Raw genomic sequence first — 16,298 nt, forward strand, 5'->3', positions numbered from 1 at the left:
GATAATTGTCTGTAATAGAAAAAATGAATGAACTTGAAACATCATCTTTTGGCTTCAGACATCATGATACAACTACATAAAAACGGATTGATCAATAGAAGTGAATTAGATTATTTCCTAAACATCCAATTACTAAAATACACGCAGAATTTCTAAGAAATAGTGGATGTCAAGTATTGCAGGCCCTGAAGAAGCTTACATATTGTATGATTATTACAGAATACAATATTGTGAAACACGCATTGGCCACCTTCATTTTGATAAACTTTATATGTGAAAAATCAGTTACTAATAGAATATAAATGAATAATACAAATGTATAATGAACTAAAAATGGTACATTAATGAAAAAAACGTATTTTTCTGAATGAATGTAATTGTACAAAGAAATTATATAGATATGATTTAATCATGGTCATGTATTATGGGATACATTGTGTTTGTGGAACATAAGTTGAAACAAATCATGGTCTCATGAATTTAAGAACAAATGAATACATTATGTATGTAATGAAATGTTTCAACTGCGAATCAGTGGTTCAAACTAGCAATATGAATTTGATTATGTACAAAAATAGAAGTCATTTTTAGTAAAATCTTATTGTTTCCAGTTCTCTTTTTTAATTGAATTTATTTAACAACTAGAGCTTCTTGTAATATATGGTGTGTGCATGAATGGATGCCACATCTGTAGTAACACATTGGGCCTCATTACACGGTATGCGGTAACCATGGCGCTATTAGCGCCATGGTTGCCGCCGGTATTTTACTGTGTCCGCCTTGGTGGATGGCGGAATTACCGCCCTACTCCAAGGTGAGCGGGGGCGGTAATTCCCCATTCACCAAGGCACTTCCTCATTCCCATTTTTGCCCCTATAGGGCTCAATGGGAATGGGGAAGGAGCTAATTACGGTACCGCAATTTGCGGTACCTTAATTAGCACCAAGGTCCCTTTGCGGGCCCGTTCCTTAACAGCTGGTAAAACCAGCCGTTGAGGTTGGGTCCCGCAAAGGGACCTCGTAGTAAGGCGGTAAGGGTTTACCGGTACCGGTGCCCTTACTTGTACCCGTAAACCCTTACCGCATTCTGTGTAATGAGGCCCCTTGTCTGTGTAAAAGGATAAGACATGTTTACATTCTTCAACTTCTATATCTGTTTCTCCAAACTCTGCCCGTAAGATGCCGGCGAGTGGTTCCGGTGTTAATGTGAATAATATGGGTGACAAGGCGCACCCTTGGCATGTGCCTCTTCCTAATAGTCAGCTAGGTGAGATCTCTCCACTTGTTTTTACCCTGGCTATTGGTTCATTATAAAGCAGTTGAATCCATTTCATAATGTTGATGCCCAGTCCATATCTTCCCAAAACTACAAACGACCATCCCCACTCTAGAGAGTTGAATGCCTTGGTAGCATCCAGCGGGACCAATGACATTTCCTCAACTATACTCTGTACTGCCTCCATCACATGGTGCACTCCACGTATGTTCATGGTGGTATTCCTGCCCAGTATAAACCTGCACTAATCTGAGTGACCCAGATGGGATGCAACCATCAACATTCTGGCAGCTACTATTTTACCCAATATTTTTGTGTCTAAATTTAACAAGGAAGTCTGGATGTATGAGTCAGTGTCTGGGTTCCTTTCCGGTTTCAACAGTACCACTATCACATCTTCTCTCATGGATTGTGGAAGGATTCCCATTTGGAAAGCATAGTCATATACTTGTTTTATTTGAATTAAGATATCTACTTAAGTCTTATAGAATTCAGTCGGAAGGCCATCATTACCTGGCGTTCACCCCATCCCCCTTTACAGAGCCTACAATTTACTGTATCTCGTTCTCAGTTATTGGTTCTTCCAATTCTCCTGCATCACTTTGGACAAATTAGGGAACTTAGCTTGGTCTAGGGTGTCTCCAACAGCTTCCTCATGACTGCATTGCCCACTTGTGTATAGCTGTGTATTTTAGTTATAAAAGACTTCATTAATATCTTTCTGTGTAAATCGCTAGGGACCCATGCTCTTATGTGGTATCTTCTTCCATAACAGCCAACTGAATAGCCTTCCAGCTGTATCCCCTTCATTAATTAAGTCTGTGTATTGGGTGTAATCGTAGTGTCCTATTGTCTCCTGTGCCTATTTATGTAGCATAAGTTCCTTAATTAATTCAGTTCCACGCTGATTCCCAATCGCTATTTCCTCTTCTATTATCTTAATGGACTCCTCAGATTTTTTTAAGTGTCTTGAGTGCTGATCTAACCCCGCTATAGGGGGCTATGCATTTCCCCCTAATCATCACTTTAAATGCCTCCCAGAATATACCTATTTCTTCAAACGAACCTAGATTGAGATCAAAATATTCTTCTATTGCTTCTTGGATCATGACATTGTATGCCATGTCTAACTGTGATTCTGCCTGTATTCTCCAAATAGGTATCAAACGTTTAAATTTAATGCACACACGTTTTTCATCCAGTGGGGATTGATCTGGGAGGATCTTCCACATATATTCTATTTCACTGAAGTTGTGGAAAAGATCCCTCACAATGACCATTTAGTCAATTCTAGAGTATGTGTTAGGTAATGTTTCCTTTCCGTTACGTCCATAGTACCACCAGCTCTAGGTTCGACACTACCCGGTTCAAGGATCTCAACGCCTGTGTCTTGAACATGGCTCTAGTGTCTGACCTGTGCAGGTCTGGCTTCAGTAGACAATTGAAGTCTCCAATACAAATGAAGTTCCTATATCAATAGCCTGCGTCATTTCCAACACCGGGGGAAAGTATGTACTATTATCCACATTCTGATCATAGGAATTTATTGTACATATTTCTCTCACATCCAACATGCACATTAGTACCAGAGGTCTCCCCTCTGCACCCTTCAACATCTTCGATTCCTGAAGCGACACTCATTTGGCCACCCTTATAAAAAACCCTTGTGCAAAGAATGAGTAAGTTGTAACATTCACCTATCCAACCCATTTCAATTTGATTTTGTGAAGATCCATAGCCAGTAGGTGTGTCTCCCAAATTAATGTTATTTGGATGTTTACTCATTTAATATATGCTCCTATCTTCTAGCCAAATTACCTATCCCTCGTCGGACTTTCCATGTCGTTATCCTAACACTCCCCATTGTAAGGAAACTTAATGATCATGGATTGCCTTTAGTCGCTCATTTATCAGGCCATGCAGCCCCTGGCCAGTAGAATTGCGGACTTATCTAACATGTGCATATACCCAATTTATTCCTCTTACGCAACAATTCCCTTCCTCCTCCTCCATCCCAATCTTCCCTCAACTATAACTCAACTTTCAAACCCAACTATCTCAAAGCTATATATGTATAAGTTTCCTTTGTGAAATACCCATGGTCTGTGTGTGTGGCAACCCACAGCCTCATCTGTCACGTGGGCCTCGAGTGTCCATCCTCTGCATCGCATGGGGGTGTGACTTGCTTCAGTGTTCAGGGTAAGGGACGGGAGGAAGTTCTATTATCTATCTCCTCATTCATCGCACCATTATTATCACCTTTGAACAATTCACATTGTCGATATCTACACATGATTTTTCAGTCTGTGTCGGACATTCCCGCACATCTTTCATTAGTGGATGCGATGGTGCAGAGGGAAAACCTCCATTGCCACCATCCCGGTCTCTACTGATACATCCTCCTCTTCTATTTCGGCCAGGAGTAGGTTTCCATCCTCTGCTATAATAATCTTTCTAGACTTCTGTTGTTATCGCATCACTCTTCCCTCAGCAAATTGTGTATGACCCTTTGCGTTGTCGGTTATCACTGCTTGTACTTTTTTGCCTTGTATTTGTGCTGGCACTCAAGCTACCTTTCCGATTCCCATGGTTATTGTGTCAAACTACAAAACCATTGTTTGTCTCCTTGAATTATTTTAAACTTGGCTGGGCATAAAAGCATGCATCGAACATTGTGATCTCTCTGGGTACTTTTCACTTCCTTGAAATTCTGGCATAGTTGTTGTACTCGATTACTGTAATCCGGGAACACAATTATGGAATTATTGTCCTTGTAAATGGGACTTTTATGTCTTCCCACCTATAATATAGTATCACAATCCCATAAGTTTAATATTCTGACCACAAACAGTCTGGGTCTGGCTCCTGGTGGTGGTTTCTGCACCAGGATTCCATAGGCGCGCCTAACCTCAAACCAATTTGAAAGGTCTTTAGATCCAAATGACTCCCGTAACCATTGCTCCCAAAATAATTCTTGGTTCATCCCTCTACTGCTTCCAGTAAGCCTACCACATGTATGTTGTTCCTTTTGGGCATCCTTCTGCATCCTCAGCTCTCATTTCTAGAACTTTAGTTGTTTGTATTAGGGTTGAGACTTGTTTTTTTAATGCTGGCACCACTTCCATCTCAATGGTGGTGCTTTTCGAATCTGTCAGCTTCTGTTTCTCTGCTATCTTATGCACGTTGGCCTGCAAGAGCTTCAGAGAAGCTCTGAACGGCCATCAGAACCTTTGTGATTCTATCCTCCAGACTTATCTGAGTCTGTTTTTATCCCCCTGGTGTCTTCTTGCACCTCTCTCCCTCAGTTTCTGCCTGGCTCGTGGATGTAGTGCATTTGTCCATCTTGGGTTGTTGGAGCCCTGTGTGCCATTCTTTAGTGCACGTCATATCTGCAAAGAGTCCCTGTTCATGCTGCTTTCTACCCACAGATCTCTTTCTTGCAAGTATTAATCAGCCCATATATATGCGGCTGCAAGTAGGATCAGACCCTCAAGGCGGAACGGAACCTGTTTGATATCTGTTTCTACCCCGACTGTTCTTCTTCTTCTTCCAAAGAGGGAGAAAGCAGAGCGCCAGCTTGCCCTCAGGCTCGGGGAAGAAGTGAACCCCGCCATTATAGTCTGTTACTGTCCTTCTGGAATGGGTGATTTCACCTTGAGATTACCTCAAGGCACTCACCTTTCGAGTGGTCATCTGCCCCTGCTCCTCTGTGCCTCTTTTCACGGATCTGCGACTCAAGGCAAGCCCATACCCCAGTACCCTCCACGCGTGCTGGGAACCCAGATCTCTCTGCCTCACACAGCACCTCACAGAGAGGAGCACCCCCCCCACCGACAGTGCATGTATTCCCTCCAGTGCTTAGGTGTTCACCTTCCATCTCTCATTCGTCGGGCCGTTCAGGACGAATCGGCTGCCATGTTTGATTCAGCTATTGTGCTTGTACCCTCTCTACTTTAAGGAGTTAGATCTCAATATATATGATTTGAAGAGACCAGAGCTTGTGTCTCCCGACTCACCACAGGTTCCCCTTCCCATGTCCGTCCATTGTTTCTTGTCAACTGGTCTGCATTCAGTATGTATTTTTTTTTATAGATTTTTATTGATGTTTTATAAGTGAACGCCACAACGTGAGACAAAACAAAGTAAAGTAAACTGAGAGAAAAGAAAACAAGAACCCCCTCTTGCCCCCCCCCCACACTCCTCTTGGTTTGGAGCAGGCCCTGGAGATTTTCTTAGCAGATCTTTGGGTCATGCCCTCTGCGTGCCTCCACTCTTTCCTGTGCCGCGAGTCTGACACCAGCTGTCATTATATGTCTTCCTCTTCCTGACCAGGGATTATCCCCAGGAGGGTCATGGCCTTTGGGCACCATTTTCATTGCGCAGCCTCCTTTAGATAGTTCAGTAGTGCTGACCATTCTGTATTGAACTTTAAGTGGTTTCCTTGTAGTGAGTAGGTCAGCCATTCCATCAGTAGCAGCCACCATATTTTTGTAATCCACTCGTGATCTGCAGGAAGTTGCGCCGATTTCCATTTGCGAGCAAGAACTAAGGCCGCCGCCATGATGATGATGATGATGTAGAGCTTCCAGTGGAGTTTATTATTGATGATTTCTTCGAGTGCCCCATTCTGTCCTGTCATGGCTAGGCCACAGTTCCCCTCAATTTTTAGCCCCAGGACTTGTTTGATGGCGGAATGGACCGTTTCTCAGTATTCTGCTATTTTCGGGCATGACCACCATATGTGGCTCCATGTGCCCGTCTGGCCATATTTCCTCCAGTATTCCTGCAAAACCCTTGGGTAGATCTTGTGGAGTCTCAAGGGGGTGAAGTGCCATTGTGTTAACAGTTTCATCCATATTTCCTGGATTTGGATTGATCTTGTGAGTTTTGTTATTTGGTTCCAAAGTTTTGCCCAAGCATCTGAGTCTACTCTTGTCAGAGTCCCATTTTGCTTTATATGACATAGGTGGTGTTGGCTACCCCTCTTTTATAATCCTGTATATGTTTGCGACCACTTTGCTAGGCCATAAATGACCCTACATGGAAATAAGGCACAATAACCATATACCCAATGACACGTCAGTCGCGAGGTTCATTTTCCAAACAAGTCTGGTTTTATTCAGAGTATCTCAGTCGGCCGACTGGGTCTCAACGCCTCACGACGTGTGTTCCCAGACACCGTGAGATGCGAGAGAGAGTGAACATCACTCAAGCAGTAATATATATATACATCATACATCATTCTTTGCTAATGCTATTCGACCCGCCCTCATATATGTCATGCAGGCTAGGGTTCAGTGATTTACAATTATGACACGTTACGACAAGTCTTCATTCATTCTAAACATTAGTTATTCTATCAAAGGCTGCAGAGAAAGTTTTCTGTTATGAGGAACATGGAGCTCTGGCTTTGTAAGGATATCTTGGTCTTAGCAGAGAACCATTCCATACTACGTTATCTGTTTGCTACGGCTCATGAGCTAAGTGTCAGACAGTTCTGAAGCAGAAAATACCATCTTCCGTGAAGGAGCACCGCTAGAAGAATATCATTTATGTTTAAATGCCTTTGACAATAGTGCTTGCAAGACAAACCGGCACCAGGACTACTGATTAGGCACGGCTTCTGCACAGCTTCAAGGACTTCGTGAGAGGGAAAACAATGTATTTCTGCACAGTTCTGCATTCCTGTCTGCGTAAGCATTTCAGAGTTCATGCCGTGACCTTGCACCGTATGCGGATCTAAAGCAAAGAATACATTTGCAAAGCATTACAAAAAATAAAATGGCCAGCATTTCACAAAATGGACTCCCTATGGTTACATTCAGGTTTCTCGGATTGTGATGTTTGTCACATGATGCGATTCGCTTCTGGCCAACATAATATAGGTATCATTCGGCTATGTGATTACTTTTTCGGTATAACAATTTTTTGTCGTTCGTATTGGTGTTCAGATATTTCTCAAATGACGTGAGATCCCGAGTTGCTGCAGCTCTCGTGTCGGGGTGGGACAACCAGTGTCTCAGTTGTGCATAGACATACCGTTGGTTTTTCCCCAACTCGAAGTCTCCTTTGCACTGGTCATAAGTTTTGATTTGGGCACCCAGGAACATGTCCCTCGCTCTACGATAGCCTACCCGTTGCCTTTCCTGAAAAGCGATTGAGGCGAGGCCTGGGTTGAAATGGGGGCTCCTGAGGAGTGGCGTGTATGGGGAAGGGAACGTCGTGGTACAGGATTTGATCGCTGCTAGGTCCCAGGTCCTGACCACTGTGCTCGTGATAAGGCTTGCGTACATTTGTGGTGGTCTATCCACCTTGGGTTTCCACAGCGCTTCCTCCAGGTCCGTTCCCACCACAGCTCTATCCATCGGTGTCCATATCTTGCCCCTGTCGTCCCTTTGCCAATCTCTAATGACCCTTTGTTAGGCAGAAACCTGTGCAGTTCCCTTAGGGACCACTGCAAAAGGCTTAAGACTACAGGTGTTGGCAGTAAACTCGATTGGTAGCAGTCTGTACCACCCAGATTTACCTGGTAGCTGTGGCTGAGCAGCCAGACTTCTCTCAAGAAGAGTTAGACAGTATATAGAGTATACAAGATAGGTACCAAAATACAGTAGCACAAGCAAACACTGACCAGAGCTTTGGTATCAAGTATATAATTATTTATTTAAAGACACACTTAGAAACACTCTAGCACTATTATTATAAGCAAGTTCAAAAACACAGTCACTATTAATATATGTACATCCCTTATTCCTTATTAGACAAGTCTTAGTTAACACTACTTATTTCCAGACAGAGGTGAGCGCTTAACTAAAGATGGCACTCCAATAAGTTTAAGAAAAAGGGAGGGAAAAGGCAGAAATTAGGAACAGCACACAACACAATACTTTAGAAGCACTCAGCAAGGCAGGAAAGTCTAATTGTGAGGAAAAAGTTCAGAGGTCAGTCTCCTCTTGGAGAGAGTAGAACACCAATGCGCACAAGATCACACAGTTTAAAAGGCTTGGAAAGTCTTGCAGAGAGTTTAAAAAGGAATCAGTTCAGCTCAGAAAAGTTCAGTTAGCCAGCCTAGGCCCGACCCAAGTGGTAAGTTGAGGATTTACGGGACACCCCACACAGACCGTTGCGAGGGAGGCCAGGCGGACAGAGTACCTTAAAAGTGGAGAGAATCCTCCAGCGGGGGCAGTTGTTCCTGGCAGTGGATGCAAGTCGCGGCGTCGTCCAGAGGAAGAGATGATCTCGACGTGGAGGAAAGCTGAAGGTCGTTGCACTGCCAGGGAAGAAACCAGCCACGGAGTTCTCCGGTAAAAAGGTACTACCCTTTTATTCGCGGTAGTGGAAAAACATGGTATCCCGGTTGCCGGGGTGCTTGGCACAGGCAAGGCGGCCACGAGGTGATCCGGGAAGGCGAAAAGGCAGGCAAACTGGTTATCCCCACCAGTCAAAGGAAGGAGACTCTTCGGGATGAAGATCTCCTCTGTCGTTGGAAGAAGTGGTGAGTCGGTTCAGCAGGGCTCCACCGGTGGGGTCGTCGTTGCAGGTCGGCCCAGCTTCTCCCTCTTCGGATTCTTTGGTCCTGTGGCGACGTTTGAAGTCCCAGTCCCCAAAGCCCTGCTTTTATGCAGAAAATCCCCATTCATCAGTCCTAGCTGTCACTCAAACATGCTAAGTGGTGTGCCGGGCGGCTCACCACTGGGCCAATCAAACAAGAGTGCGACTTGAGTTGCCGAGGCAACTCAGTCCAGGGTGCCTAAACCCCCTCCCATACCCGTTGTGTTACCCAGACAGAGTGGCACCACTTTTGGAGGCTTCTGTGGAGAAGCCCGCCAAAAAGTGGAACAAAGGGCTCAACTTGGGTTGGAGTCACAGAAGTGAACACAAACGCCATTTTGGAACCGAGTTCTGGCAAAAAATACCAACCAGTGAATTAATATCAAATAAATAAACCAGCGGTATGTCTGAGGCTATGTTAAAAAGTATTAGCCTCGAACAATGGGAAGATCCTATAGGAATATATTTGCGGTTGAATATAAAAAGTAGTATCCACTGCTACCAGCCAAAACTCGCTCAGGGGGGACTGGACAGTGCCCCCTCGAACAACAGACCCAGGGGCAATCGAATTGCCCCTACCAGTACGCCCACAATATGATGGTTTGTACTGGTTCTGTTCACAATTTAGGACTAGTTAAGCCAATGGTGACTTTACATGCCCTGGGAGACAGTAGTCAGTCCCAGGGTACGGAGTCTGTTTGGGGGTCACTATGACACCCCGGTGTTATGGCACAGAGGGTGCTGTGTAACACACATACCAAAAACACATGAAGCCCTATGGAGTAAAAGACCCCATCGCCCATAAAATACATTCCAAAGTCAAAGGATATCTCAAATCATGTCTAAGAGTGGGAGAAAAAGAGTCTCACTCTTAGCAGGAGAAAAAATAAACCCCAAAAATCCAGCAAAGCTGCTGGGGGACTCACTAGGTTTGGGAAATTAGCCTTAACAGAGAATTCTCCCTAACACCCTTAATTGGGCGGTGATGTGGTACGCTTTGAAGTCTGGCGCTCCCATTCCACTGCTCCCCACTTGAGTTCTCATGACCCTCCCCACTACTCTTGGTGGTTTATGGTTCCAGAAGAAGCTGTCCGTTGCCTTCTGGAGGGCTTTGAAGAATCAAGGCGGGACGTGAATTGGAAGGGATGTGAAGTGGTAGAAGGGCCGCAGCAGGACCATCTTTTTCAGGGCGATGATGCGGCCCGGCCACGATATTGCCAGTGTACCCCAGTCTATTAGTTTTGATTTCAGCTTCTCTATCAGGGGCGGCAAGTTTGCGTGGTACAGCCCCTCTACCTGGTTGGTCAGTAATACCCCCAGGTACTTGATGGAATTTTCTACCCATCTAAATTGGAAGTTATGTTTAAGGGTTTGCATCTCCTGCTGGGTTAGCGTGAGATTGAGGATTTCTGATTTGGTTACTTTAACCTTTAGACCTGCAACTGCTCCAAATCTGTCAAGCTCTTTCTGGGCAGCTCTCAGAGATGTGTCTGGTCGAGTTAAGGCAAAGATCATGTCGTCCACAAAGGCTGCTATTTCATGTGGTTCCCCCCAAATGGCATCCCATCTATCTCCTCGTTTGTCTTGACTGCCGTGAGGAAGGGTTCGAGGTGTAGGGTGTAAAGAATGGGTGATAAGGGGCAACCTTGTTTCGTACTCCTTTCTACTAGGATCGGTTCCGAGATGGGACCATTTATCGCCAGTCTCAAGAGTGGATGCTGATAGTTTGCCTCGACTCTTTGTAAAAAGCTCGGCCCGAATCCCATCTTCCTCAGAGTTGCTAAAAGGAATCCCCACGCCACTCTGTCGAAGGCTTTTTCAGCATCTATAGTTAAGAGAAGAGCGCAGATGGCCTTCTTCTGGGCTTTTTCAATAAGGTGGACTACACGTCTAATATTATTACTTGTTTGCCTGACTGATCGGCCTGGACTAATCTTGGGAGAATAAGTTCAAGCCTGTTGGCCAATATTTTAGTATGAATTTTGGCATCTACATTTATTAACGCAATAGGGCGGTATGACTCACACTCGGTCAGGTCTTTTCCCTTTTTGTGTATTACTATAACTTTTGCCTCTTCCATTGTTTCCGGTAGTGTTTTGGATGCCTCCATGTGATTATATAAGGTAGTGAGGTGAGGGATTAGGTCTTCCTTGTGAAGCTTATTGAACTCCGAGCCATATCCATCTGGGCCCGGGGATTTGTTGAAGGGAAGTGAGTTAATAGCTGCCCTTACTTCATCTCTTGTGATTTCCCCTTCCAGCATGTCCCTCTCCTCCCTGGTTAGTTGGCTTGGGTGGACTCCCCTCAGGTATTCTTCCTGTTTTTATAAGGTCGGGTATTCTGTACTGTATAATTTGGTGTAAAATCTAACAAGTTCCTGTTGTATGTCCTCTGTATTAGAGCTTGTCTGACCCCCCATGCCGCTTTATTTTCAATATAGTTCTATCACTCTCCTCCTTTCTGAGCATTCTGGCTAGTAGACGGTCTGATTTATTGGCTTTAACATACAACCTCTGTTTAAGGCATAGCAGTTTCTGCTCTGCTGCTCTGCTCTGCAATATGTCTAATTGTCCCCTGATTGCCCTAAATTCCCCTTTGATGGCGGGGGTCTGTTTTGGGTCTACTTTGGGCATGAGCTCCCTTAGTTTGGCCTCTAGATTGGCTTCTTCGAGTCTCGGCTCTCGCATGCACCTGGCTTTGATTGCTATGATCTTGCCTCCGAGAGTCGCTTTAAGCGCATCCCACCAGTTTTGCCAACTGGTGTCCCCCACTTTGTTGGTGTCTACATAACTCTTGATTTCTTCCGAGACCTCTTTTGCCAAGGTTATGTCTTTGAAGAGATGCCCCGGATACCTCAATTTCTAGATCCTCGGTGGGCCCCTTTTCCTAGCTAGCTCTAAAGTCCTGGGCACGTGTTCCGAGAGGGAGCTCGCCCCCAGCGCTAATTCAGCTACCTTGCCCATCAGGGGAGCGGCCAGCCAGATGTAATCGATCCTGGAGTGGGATCTGTGGGCATGGGAGTAGAAGGTGTATCCCTCCCTCTCCGCCTGTTTGGTTCTCCAAGCGTCTACCAGGCCTAATTGGTGTAGCTTCTTCTTGAGGTCCCTGGAGGGGAGCGCCGGGAGGCCTTGGCTTTGGATGCTCCTGTCCCTGGTGGGGTCCCAGGCGATGTTAAAATCCCCTGCGAGGATGATGGGGAATTTCACATAGGTTTCTAAGCGTTTGAGCGAGCTTTAAATGTACTGGGATTGGCCCATGTTTGGGGCATATAACGTTTAAATCAGTATGCCTCCCCCTTCCTTCCACTGTTACTGCCAGGTATCTGCCTTGGGTGTCTTTGTCCGAACTAGTTACCGTTAGGTCTAGCCCGTCTCTTAGAGCTATGAGGACCCCCTTTTTTATTAGCTTGTGTAGCTTGATAGTGCCCTGTACCCCCAGAATCTGATCCTATGGATGTCCTGTGTTCGTATGTGTGTTTCTTGCAGGGCGACAATGTGAGGGACTTCTCTCCTAAGGTATCTCTCTACCTTCATCCGCTTGAGAGGGTAGTTGAGGCCATTAATGTTGAGCGATAACATCTACAGGTGATTAGCTAGGGCAATGGCTGGTGTCTCGAGCTCCGATAGTCTATGCGGGGAGGCTCATGCCCCTTGGTTGTGCGCCGCCCTATGCTCATTGCCCCTTCGGGTGATCCCTCTCCCAATATGTCTCCCTCCAATTGGCCGTACTGCTCTGTCCCTCCACCCCTGTATGCCTCCCCCCTCCGTTTCGCTGGGTGAGACCAACTGGCACATAGCCCCCTTCGTATGTTCACGAGAGCTGGACCCTAATTCCTGCCCAGCGTGTCCCAAGGTAGGCATTCCCGTTCCAAACGCCGTTCCCTCCCCCCCTATCTCCCACCCCCTTGTATTACTATGGTTGTTTGTGACTAGCTTGCGAGGTGCTTTGTTGTGTGCCCTGCCCACGGTTTTCATGCCTGTTAGAGTTTTTGGGCCACCTGGGATTACTCATCCATCAGTTGGTCCTGACTGCCCTGTTTTGACGTGGTTTGACGTGGTCTGCGCGAGAGGGTGAGCTATCGCGGTGGGGTTGTCACCCCCCTTTCTTGTTCCTCTTGAGCTCTATCGTTGTCCATTCCAAGGCTTTCCGAGTAGCTTTTTGGCTAGGCTGTGAGGGATGAGCTATATGGTTCTCCTCCTCGATTCCCAGAATGGCCGCCCCAGAGTTGTGACTCTGTGTGGTTTTCCTTGCCATGTAAAGCTTAGTGTGAATGGGTGCTGCCATCTATACTGTACTTGTTGGCTTATCGGGCGGGTCAGGACCGGGGTCATGTGCCGCCTTCTGTTTAATGTGGTTTGCGATAGGTCCTGGTAGAGCTGTATCTCTGCTCGGTCATATGTGATTTGGTTGTTGGACCGTGTTCTTTTAGTGTGTAGCTGTGAAAGGCAATTAGGACGTCCTGAGGTCTTGCTCCCGGTTCTTGGCATTTCGGGCCTACTGTTAGATAGAAACCTGTGCAGTTCCCTTAGGGACCACTGCAAAAGGCTTAAGACTACAGGTGTTGGCAGTAAACCCAACTGGTAGCAGTCTGTACCACCCAGATTTACCTGGTAGCTGTGGCTGAGCAGCCAGACTTCTCTCAAGAAGAGTTAGTATATAGAGTATTCAAGATAGGTACCAAAATACAGTAGCACAAGCAAACACTGACCAGAGCTTGGGTATACAAGCATATAATTATTTATTTAAAAACACACTTTGTAAAATACTCTAACACTAATATGGCAAGCAAGTTCAAACACAGTCACTATTAATATATATACATCCCTGATCACTTATCGAACAAGTCTTAGTTAAAACACCACTTATTTTCAGACAGAGGTGAGCGCTTAACCTAAGATGGCACTCCAATAAGTTAATTAAAAAGGGAGGGAAAAAGGCAGAATTAGGAACATACACAATGCCAACACTTTAGGATAACCATAGCAAGTCAGAAAAGGCAGAATCTACTGAGGAGCAAGAAAGTCATAGGCCAGGCCCACTCTTGAAGAGAGCAAGGCGGAATGTGTCCAAGATCACACAGTTGAATAGTACTTTTAAAGAGTCATTGCAAAGAGTTCAAAAAGGGTTGGCTCAAGTCAGGAAAAGTTAGTTAGTAGGTCCCAAGTCACCCCAGGATAGAAAGTCAAGGATTTACGGGACACCTTGAACAGTCTGTTGCAAGGGAGACCAGGCGTGACACAGTACCTGCAATGGTGAGAAAGCTCCAGCGGGGGCAGTTGTTCCTGGCAGCGGGTGCAAGTCAGTGCTTCGTCCAGGGGAAGAGGAGATCTCGACGTGGAGGGAAGCTGGAGGTTGTTGCACTGCCAGGGAAGAAATCAGCAGCGGAGTTTCTCGGTTAAAGGGTACTACCCTTTTATTCGCGGTAGTGGTGAAGCGTGGCTATCCGGCCGCCGAGGTGCTTAGCACGGGCGATTCGACCACGAGACGATCCAGGAAGGTGAAAAAGAGGGCGAACTGGTTATCCCCACCAGCTCAGAGGAAGAAGACTCTCCGGGATGAAGATCTTCTCTGTCGTTGGGAAGTGGTGAGACGGTTCAGCAGGGCTCCACCGGTGGTATCGTCGTTGCAGGTTGACTAAGCTTCTCCCTCTTCAGATTCTTTGGTCCTGTGGCGACTTCTGAAGTTCCAGTCCCCAAAGCCCTGCTTTTATGCAGAAAACCCCCATTCACCAGTCCTAGCTGTCACTCAAACATGCTAAGTGGTGAGCCGGGTGGCTCAGCACTGGGCCAATCACACAAGAGTGCGACTTGAGTTGCCGAGGCAACTCAGTCCAGTGTGCCTAAACCCCCCTCCCACACATCCTGTAGACCCAGACAGAGTGGCACCACTTTTGGAGGCTTCAGTGGAGAAGCCCGCCAAAAAGTGGAACAAAGGGCTCGACTTGGGTTGGAGTTACAGAGGCGAACACAAACAGCATTTTAAAACCGAGTCCTGGCAAAAAGACCCAACCGGGGAATAAATATTAAATAAATAACCCGGCGGTATCTTTAACATTGCACCAAAAAGTGGTGCGTTTAAAATGAATGGAAAAATCCCATAGGAAATATTCCGGTGGAATATTTTGCATGGTAACCACTGCCACCAGCCAGAAACTCGACAAGGGGGGACTGCACAGTGCCCCCTCGAAAAAAAGACCCAAGGGCAATCTAATTACCCCTACCAGTACTTCCACAATATGATGGTTTGTACTGGTTCTGTTCCCATTTTAAGACTAGTAAAGTCAATGGTGACTTTACATGCCCTGGGAGACGGTAGTCAGTCTCAGGGTATGGAGTCTATGTTTGGGGGTCACTATGACACCCCTGTGTTACTGCACTGAGGGTGCTGTGTAACACACTTACCAAAAACACATGAAACCCTATGGAGTAAAAGACCCCATAGCCCATAAAACACATTACAAAGTCAAAGGATATCTCAAATCATGCCTAAGAGTGGGAGAGAAAGAGTCTCACACTTAGCAAGAGAAAAAAATAAACCCCAAAAATCCAGCAAAGCTGCTGGGGGACTCACTATGTTTGGGAAATTAGCCTTAACAGAGAATTCTCCCCAGCACCTACCCTGTGGGTCCGATCAAAGCGAATGTCTGTGCCTTGAGCTTCGTCCAGGAGGTCACTGAAAATGGACCTCATGGCCTGGGTCAGATCTTGATCTGGGACTGTTTCTGGCAGAGATTTAACTCTTATGTTGGAGCGCCAGGTGCGGTTTTCTAGGTCTTCAGTTCGTAGCTCCAGGTTGTGGGTGGCCACGGCCAGGGTTTACAGTAAGGAGTCTGCTTTCTGTGCTTCCTCGGTTATCTCCTGGATAGCCCTCTCATAAATGTCCACTCTTTCTTCTATCTTATTGATGTCCCCTTTGATTTCTTGAATCCCCCCGGCCAGGTCCTCTCTCAGGGTCTCCATTTGTTTTTGACCCGCGTTGGTGAGTTTCTCAACCAGATCCCCCAGTAGGTCTTTGAGGGCGGAGTATGTTACCGGTCTCTCTTGTTGGTCCTCGGTATTGCCTGCGGAGCCATCTGTTCCCCAGGGGTTGTTAGGCTGGGCGCCCCTTGTGTCCGTGTCTCTGACCCATATCTGCACTAGGGTGCCCTCTTGGGTTCTCTTTGCTGTTTTAGATGGGGCCGGGGTGTCCCTGTTTTTGTTCCTGGACATCTATGGGTGCGGGTAGGTGGGCCTTGCTCTGGTGGCAAACTAAAGAGAGCCCCCTGCTCTCAGGCTGTTAGGGCAGGGCTTCTTGGCGGGTTGTAGGCTGCTAGTCCCCCACCCCTCCTTTCATGAAGATCGCCAAGCTATGTGCTATGTGGCCGGTGTGTTCAAATGCGGGATGTCCCCCATATCTTGTCTGGGAAAATATTCTTTGCCTATGTTTCCAGAGTTATGTGTGAGGCTTCCGGAGGTCCCTCTTTCGTCCCTTCG

The 16,298-nt window shown here is 46.3% G+C and overlaps 1 protein-coding gene across 5 annotated transcripts in view; it reads left to right on the top strand.

Moving 5' to 3' along the window:
• LOC138526199 (cohesin subunit SA-2-like) overlaps nucleotides 1-16,298 on the top strand; it is a 2,217,157-nt gene that overhangs the window by 1,448,742 nt on the left and 752,117 nt on the right. The window lies entirely within an intron of this gene.

Source organism: Ambystoma mexicanum, chromosome 7p (genome assembly GCF_040938575.1).
Source record: "Ambystoma mexicanum isolate Mex_15411 chromosome 7p, UKY_AmexF1_1, whole genome shotgun sequence".
Classification (NCBI taxonomy): Eukaryota; Metazoa; Chordata; class Amphibia; order Caudata; family Ambystomatidae; genus Ambystoma; species Ambystoma mexicanum.